Raw genomic sequence first — 8,945 nt, 5'->3', positions numbered from 1 at the left:
ATTTTATAACTTCAAGGTTGTGAGAAATTATTTTCTTAAGTTTATACGCCTTAAAATATATTATTAGTAAATACGTGTGTTTTAGTTGCGTATGTGTGTCATAAATAGGCGAAAATAAATTTTACTTTGAATAAGTTCTGAATAATATGCGTTATTTTATAGTTATATCGAATATGCGTTATTTTATAGTCATATCGACAAAATAAGTTAAAAATATTCATAAAATTGATACATCATGATAAATTGATACCTACTGATATTATGTCGAACTAGAAATCCGTATATATATGAAATGACGATAGGTATCTATCCATACTAATATTATAAATGCGAAAGTAACTCTGTCTGTCTGTCTGTTACTCAATCACGCCTAAACTACTGAACCAATTTGCATGAAATTTGGTATAGAGATATTTTGATATCCGAGAAAGGACATAGGATAGGTTTTATCCCGGAAATCCCACGGGAACGGGAACTATGCGGGTTTTTCTTTGATTGCGCGGGCGATGCCGCGGGTGGAAAGCTAGTTTAACATAAACATTATATTATTATCTATTTATAAAAATAATTATTTAATTACCAAGAGAAATACAATAAGCAGAAATACAATAGCACAATAATTAATAAATATCATTTTTAAGATTTGTATTACCAACCTTAGAATTAATGCAAAATAAGTAAATAATCAAAAGTTGTTTTATAGTTTCTCATTTGAAATTCATACAGTGCTGTAACAATGCAATCTATTGAGATATTATGTATCTACTTGAGATGATATCTCTACAATGATCTATTATACTATTGTAGTCGTACATAATAATATATAGGTACCTTCTACAATTAATAACTTGTTCTAACTGACTTAGTTTTATGATGATATTGATACCTACTACTAATTTACTAAGGTACCCATTATGTAAACTAAAGTGATATCTCTCTTTAAACTCAAACATTTATTTATTCAATAATGCCCGCCTTCCTCTGCGAGCGGAGCGGACCCATTAATGACTCCGTTTAACTCGTAACGACCAAGTTAATACAAGTGCTTCCACTAAGAAAGAGTGGCCCGAGCGGAGCGAGCGAGTTGAAAGAGTTTCAAACGAGGTCGCAAAGTTGAGCGGGTTCCTAGCGGACTCCTTACGTAGTCCGCTCGACTAGCAACACTATTTTCCATACAAGTACTTCCATTGAAAAAGAGTAAAGCGGAGCGGTGTGAGCGGTGTAAACGGAGTCCGCTGCGTATGGTCTTGAAAACTAGTTTTGAACGGACTTCTTTTCCAGTGGTGTGATAGCTTTTTTAAAATTCGTATCTTGTTTCTTTATATCTTCTTCTATGAATGAAAGTAATTCTTGAAACTGTTCTCTGTTGACTCTAAAATAATTTTTGAAATATTCATCCTGTAAGTCGTGGTACATTCGCAGTAAATCACCTTTCACGGCTCTTTCTCTAATGTGGTTGCTCAGCCAAAACCTTGGTTTTCGCCTGGGATGCTTCTTTTTCTTGTAATATAGTAGCAAACATTTAATTATGGTATTAAAATAAAAGGTCTGACGAACACTGCGCCCGACATCGTCCGCGACGCCTCGCTCATCTGCGTCCGCTCATTTCCCGACTAGTTTCCGCTCGCAATTTCTCGCTGCCAATAGAAGGCCTACACCCCTTTCTAGAAAAACTATTTCTTAGTGGAAGTGCACAATTATTTTTACTACGGTCCGCACAGATCATTAGCTCAGTTTCCGCTCATTAGGTACCCTTTTTTAGTGGAAGGCGGGCATTAGACTTCAAGAAGCACTTTTGAATGGTCAACATTTTTAACATTTACCACCGATTCGGAAGCAGTAGGCTATAGAGAAGAACCAGCAAGAAACTCGATAGTTGCTCTTTACTTGGGTTATTGTAATTTTAAAGCGGAGAGGCATTAAACAGTTTACTTAAAGTTTGGTAAATGAACCTTGGCAAATATTTTATTTTGTGTGCAAGGAGGGACTCGCAGTTAATTTTGAAATGAAGACTATAATAAAACAAAGAAGTACATAACAATCAAATATCGAAAGTATAGTAATAAAAAGTCGTGATATTTGTATTAGAAAGTCGACTCGGGCTCAAATATAAGTTAGCAGGTTTCGCAATCTGTTTGTAAACAAGTTTTGCAAGATGTTTTGCAGGCACTACGTAACATCCAAAACTCGAGGACGACTCGGGTTGAAAAGCAAGGTCTTCCGTGATTTTAATTAATTAATTAGTGTCTGCCAAAAAATCGCTACAGATCTAGTACCTATTGGACTTATGCCTAAAGGCAATAATTTTTAGGGCCGGTTTCAACGCTTGCTTATCAGCAACCAGTGTCAGATAGGTTTTTTTATTATATTTTATTTTATACTTTATGACGAAAATGTTCATACAATATTTTTGGAATTTTAACTGACATATTATAATGAATAAGCTAAACAGAACGTACCCAGAGTCCGAGAAGCTGTAAAACGGGCTACAAAATCTGTAAAAGATTTAGGAACAAGCCAAGACCATTTCGCAAGGATCTAGTAGGCATCTGTACTGGATAATGTTCGGACAAACCGCATATTATTAAATAAAGTTTTATAGAATAGCTGCTTCCTTTTTTCTCAAAAATTTCCCCCAACCTGTAAAGCCGGCTGCTTAAGTACCTGCCGCAGGGGCGATATTGGTACAATCTCGGTTGGTCCTGCCCTGCTTGCCTATACAGTATAAACTATAAATATATTAAAAGTCCAATTCCAGTATTCCCCTGCTGCAAGTACCTTCGTGAGTAGCCGGTCTAAAGCATAAATACCTACTTACACTAATGATCACAATAAATTTGAATTGCAATTTATTATTCTATATTTTTTATTTAATTGTTAATTTAATCATACCTTTCAAACAGCTGTTAACAAAAAGGAGACAATATAATAAACAACAAATCACGTCAACTCAAGGCCAGTCGTGAAAAGGTGCAAGCGATCAATGAAAACTGAATCGATCCGTCTCCATAGCGATCTATAGATCAGTGTCGAGGATGCATGCGCGTGCGTCGGTTGTTCCTGTGTGTGTTTCTGTGTGTGTGTACGAGTTCAGCTGATTTACTTATATATAGAGAAATTGGATTAAATAAACTGTATAAATAAATAATAAGGTATGTGCTGCATCTTTTATTAAATTTGAAATATATCGTGAGTAAAAGTTGTGAACAGAAAAATTAAAATTTAGCGGGTATATTTTAAATTGTAAAAAAAAGATTGGCTTTTTAAATAATCGGTTTTTAATAAGATTTGAATGTATGTTTAGTTTAACGTTTATAGATAACTTAATTTATTTGGCTTACAGCGATATTAACATAATTAGATCACCACAAAATTAGGTACCTAATTAGTAGTTAGTTTCCTATAATACCGACCTATTAGATATTGAAATTTTTACAACGCATAGGTAGTTTATTATAAAAATATGCAGTGAATATATTCGTATCTATTATACCTACTACAGTAGGTGAAAAAAACTTATTATAATTAATTATAATATTAAAATTCAGATACAACCTTGTGAAGCTGTTTTATCGGAAATAAAACGACTATAAACTTGTTTTTTAGTTGTAACATAATTATACAAATATTCAGATATATCGGTGTTCGTATGCGAATATAAAAAATTGATTCTAGTTTTTGAAGGCATATCCCAATTTGAATTTATCAAAATCCTTTTTTAGCTGATGCCTATAAGTTCTCATCTACCTGCATGCCAATTTTCAGTCCGATCCGTTCAGTGGCTTGAGCTGTGCGTTGATAGATGTCAGTATCAGTTATCTACTTAGTTTTAAGCAGAAAGGAAACTTTATAATATTATGTAGGTAAATAATCATAATATTCGTCTAAGAATAACCATTAATTAACTTTTATTAATAGGCATTTTATCTCGATAATAAAACCAAGTAATGATTACTACATAGGCCTTACTAATATAAGGCCTAAACCTATAAACATTTTATATCCTCAAAACCTGTTTGCATTATCGTTTACCTAGTATGTACCTACTAGGTACCTAGGTAAAAATATAAGTACAAAAAGTAGCTGAGCGCTTTCTCTCACAGACATAATCTAAAAAACTACTAGTACAAAAACTTTGATCTTTTTTATTTTGTTTGGAAATCTGTGCTATACCTATAAGATCTATAAAAGAACATCACAGGAATAAAAATGGAACTATTGGTTCATAATATTTGGATAGGGTTTAATAATTAATTACATTAATATTGTGCTCTTTATTTTTTCCACTATGAATAAAAAGAAAGTTCATATAGCATCCTTGACATAGGCCCATAGGTTCATACATATGTATAATATTTATTATGCACGTGTTCTTACATTATAAACGTCCTCACTTATGTGACCATAGAAGCCTTGAATTAAAAAGGTAGGATGGTGTTCCGTTATTTGACTTGAATAAAACTCAAGTGTTGTCACATTTGCGCGCCGGGTCGCATAATTATTAGCAGTAAATTAGTTATTCAGTTTTATATCTTGTGCGGATAATTTTAATTATTTTTAATGGATTTGGGTATATTTGAGATTTTTGCTATGTTATATTTATAAATATAATGTAATTGTAGGTAGTCCTTCGCCTGGCGCCGCACAGGTTAATTTTTTATCGCGGGATCAACATTTCCAATCAAACAATATTATTTTTCGTCTCAAGTAGTGTTAAATAAATACAGAACAAAAAATATGAAACTTAAAAATAAAGATAGATGTAGAGATATTTTTAGTACATCGGGAAGTGCTGGACCCTCGCTCCTTACGACGTCCGGCATAAATTGACGGAGCGTGCAGACCGGAATAGTGGCAAATTTTGTACACATTTCAGATCTTATGTACAATTTTTTTTATTTCTACTTTGTATTTTTTTGTGACTTCCAATATTACCTATCATTAGTTAATAACCTTAATGTATCTACAATATACCTTGATATACCTTGTGTAATTTATTAAACAGTGTACCTAGTATATTTGTTTTTAAATTTATACAATTGCATTTCATAAACAGCTGATGTTAACTAATATAACAGTAACTACTAATTATTTATGGTTCTTAGGGTAGGTTATGATGTTAACTAATAGTTTTTTTTTTTTAATCATATATTTCTGGGCTTTTGAACAACTAATAGTTATAACAGTAACTACTAATTTATGGGTAGGTTCTTAGGGTAGGTTATAATATTCGGTACGGTATTCGAAAATGGAGTTCAGTGCTCTGTTTTCGGTACCCCTCAAAAATGTAGAGTATATTTTCACATTATAATTAACAAAACAGTTACTAATATACGAGTACCACTTTACGGCGTTATCAATATTGGTACTTCGAACATTTCGATATAACGGGGATTATTTTATGCACTTTATTGATAAACGACTTTAAAATAAGGTCGGCATGTTATTGCGTCTTGAATAAAACCTTTCAATTACATTAATTTGAGTACACTTTATTATAAAGGTATTAATATATTAAAATTAATAGTAGATTATTAATAGAAGAATAGGTATGTTAGTGAAACAAAACGCTGATATTTAAACGAAATTAAAGCAATGAGATCTAGACACTGACTCTTGTTCTTAGAAACAAAGCTGAGACATAATTAAAAATTAATTTTGTTTCGTAAGACTCTTCTAACAATAACGAACACATCAAAATGAGAATTATCGAAATCGGTCAAGCCGTTCACATGTGATGCCGTGACCAAGAGTAATGGGGATTCATTTTAATATACCTAACTAGAAAAATGTAAAATTATCGTTACGACTACTGTTAGAAAACGGCGATAACAATTTCATAGATTAGTAAATAAGCACATAATATTTAAATTATACGCAATGCTCAACCAATATTACAAATCAATCGATTCAAATTTAACTGCCCTTACTATGACGAAAGCAAAACCACGATAGGCAATTTCTCAATGCAAACGAATATAACATTCGAGTAGGTAGGTATGACCTTAGACTAAACATAATAAGTATTAAGTACCTATGTAATATGCTCATAGACCATGACCTATAGTAACTCAAGTATTATACAAGTAGGTATGGTACTCTTACCATATTGGAGACCATTTATTTTAATTAATTTAACACTTTACCCATCTTTAGTAAAAGATAACGTTCTCAAAAAATGCTAAAGAAGATGCGTATTGCTATTTGCTGCCCAGTCAGGTGAAGAATTTTCTCTGGTCTTGAAGCTATGTACTTCCATCAGATTACACATTAAATAGCTGGCAACATGCTTAATTATATAGGCCGATAATTAGCTGAGCCTGTTAGAATTAGCCACCTGCATGGTTTTCATTCAATCGAACTGCTAGGCAAATGACTTGGTTATCTATTTGTCACTTTCTCATGAAATCTACACACTGTGACACATTATACCTAATGTGTTTATTTTTTTTCTAAGTCGAGAATTTGTATACGCATACGCACGGCCCTCAGGGAAAGGGCCAGAACCCCATTCAAAGAAAGGACGATAAACCAAAAGCACAGAATAAAAAAGTTTAGTTTGTTCCGTCAGGCGGCATTTTCCAAATCATTCACGTTTAAATGCACACAAGCTCTAATTTTACACAGTTGTTTGTTTAATTTGAACCAGTGACAGGAAGTAACTCGAATGTAAAAATGCGCTTTCCTGTTTTAACGTCTTTGTAAACATTTACCGTCATTTTCAGTTAATTTTAAAAAGGAAGTTTAAGAAATTCGCGATAACAATGTTTCACCACAGATAGTATTAGTAGATGTATCTTGTACAAAATATATATATAGGTACTATTAACTATAGCTGACGCTGTGCCTCGCAGTTTCACTAGCAACTTAGCAAGTATTTCTGTAGCTCATGTCTCATGTGTTGTTCTGGTACGCTACATATCTGCCAAGTATCATCAACATACGTTTAGTGGTTTTCACGTGAAAGAGTAACAAACATACATCCATAAAAAATCTCGCATTTATATAATATAAATTATAGGATTAACTAAAGCTTTGGAAAGAAAGAATATAGTGTATTGACCTGTCTATATTTCGTTCTTGACTTCTGGGCTAAATAACTTGATTCTGTTATAGTTTCATAATACATACTTATTATGACCATGAACAGTGAGCGGGTTTTCTTATAACTAATAAAGACTCGTTTATACAATTTTATAGGCATTGACATATAGCAGAAATATTGATAATAATTGCGTTAGGAATAAAACAATTAAATTATAATCAATACAAACCCCTAGTAGTAGGTATATTATACAAGCCGGCCACCCCAAACTTAATAAATTCTATATTTTGATAGTTTTCTCTGACCCCGATAAAGTCAATGTACATAATATTAAACTGCCACTATTAAAAATAACTTATTTCCTATTATTACAATAACCATTTTTTTTTTGCGTTTAAAAAGCCGCACATATCAGCTATACCGGGGAATCCCGCTAGCGAAGCGTGATGTCAAAATAACAATTTGTTACAACTGTAGTTTGTAACATAATTATTTTTCATTGCTAACTTTCATGCTCGTAACATGAATGTTGAAATTGTCTCTTACAGCTTACTTTTATGGTTTACTAGTTTTCCGCCCGCGGCTTCGCTCGCGCATTTAAAGAAAAACCCGCAGTTCCCATTCCCGTGGGATTTCCGGTATTGTGTCATTTTCTCGGGACAAAAAGAAGCCTATGTCATTTCTAACCATTATAATTAATACCAAATTTCATGAAAATTGGTTCAGTAGTTTAGGCGTGATTGAGTACCTAACAGTCAACAGACAGACAGACAGAGTTACCTACTTTCGCATTTATAATATTAATAACGACTAGCTTCCGCCCGCGACTCCGTCCGCGCGGATGTCGGTCTTCGCGTGGATGGTTATTTCTCCATTTTGAGTACCTCTGTCAATAACATCTTATAAATATCTATTGGACCCAATTCCCAAATACGGCTAGGCCTATAATAATACGCAACGTGTGTTCGCGGTTCTACGGAACAAAGTCTATGGATAAAACTGAAAAATTAAGATTAATTTTTTTCTACGTATTTTTCCAGGATAAAAAGTATCCTATTTTACGCCCAGGATAATAAGGTATAATTATACCAAGTTTCATCGAAATCGAACCGATAGTTTTCACGTGATGCCTTCACATACAGACAGACAGACAGACAGACAGACAGACAAAAATTTTTTTAATCACATATTTGGGTTTGGTATTGATCCAGTAACACCCCCTGCTATTTATTTTTTCAATATTTTCAATGTACAGAATTGACCCTTCTACAGATTTATTATATGTATAGATGTAAGTATGGATTTATATATTTTTGTTTATTGAATGTTACAAAATTGTTAATTATTATCTACCTACTTTGTTTGTTACTTAGAGATTTATGAATGCTAGCTTATCACCTACAGCTTCGCTCGTGTAGACAAAAATTTCACATGACGAAATGAGTTGTTGCACCGCGGTTTTAGCTTACCTATTACCTCTCTTATCAGTTATCTCTACTCTCTACCATATCCAGGGAGAAAACGTAAATGAATAGAAAAATAAATTTACCCATATCAATGATTATAAAAAATCATTGACCTAGGTACCTATATGTATGCATTAGAAAGTACCTAAGGATTATACTGTGATAATACACAACTTACGATAGTAATCGTAAGTCGTAACGTACCTTACTGTAATTTTATTTATCATTTATAGTGTCAGCATAGAAATAATAAAGGCATGAAATATATTTTAAAATAAGTATTGCTTTTCGTAATAATAAAATAATTACAATTGTATAAATGGAATCCAATCTCAATGAGTTGAGACTTGAGTAAGAGGAAAATATATTTTGACCTCGCGAAAGACATTGGTCTCGCTTTGAATTAATTTTGTTTTGCCTTTGCTTTATAGTTT

At 32.7% G+C, this 8,945-nt stretch overlaps 1 protein-coding gene across 1 annotated transcript in view; it reads left to right on the top strand.

The window, feature by feature from the left end:
• The first annotated feature begins 3,032 nt into the window (after positions 1–3,032).
• LOC123696006 (cationic amino acid transporter 3) overlaps positions 3,033–8,945 on the top strand; it is a 46,611-nt gene continuing 40,698 nt past the window's right edge. Inside the window, exon 1 of the mRNA XM_045641982.1 lies at positions 3,033–3,152. The gene's annotated coding sequence lies outside the window, so the exon portion shown is untranslated. The remainder of the gene's footprint in view (positions 3,153–8,945) is intronic.

The sequence above is a fragment of the Colias croceus genome, chromosome 12, assembly GCF_905220415.1.
Source record: "Colias croceus chromosome 12, ilColCroc2.1".
In the NCBI taxonomy this organism is placed as follows: domain Eukaryota; kingdom Metazoa; phylum Arthropoda; class Insecta; order Lepidoptera; family Pieridae; genus Colias; species Colias croceus.
The sequence above is the reverse complement of the archived record's forward strand: the minus strand, read 5'-3'. Positions and strand labels throughout refer to the sequence as shown.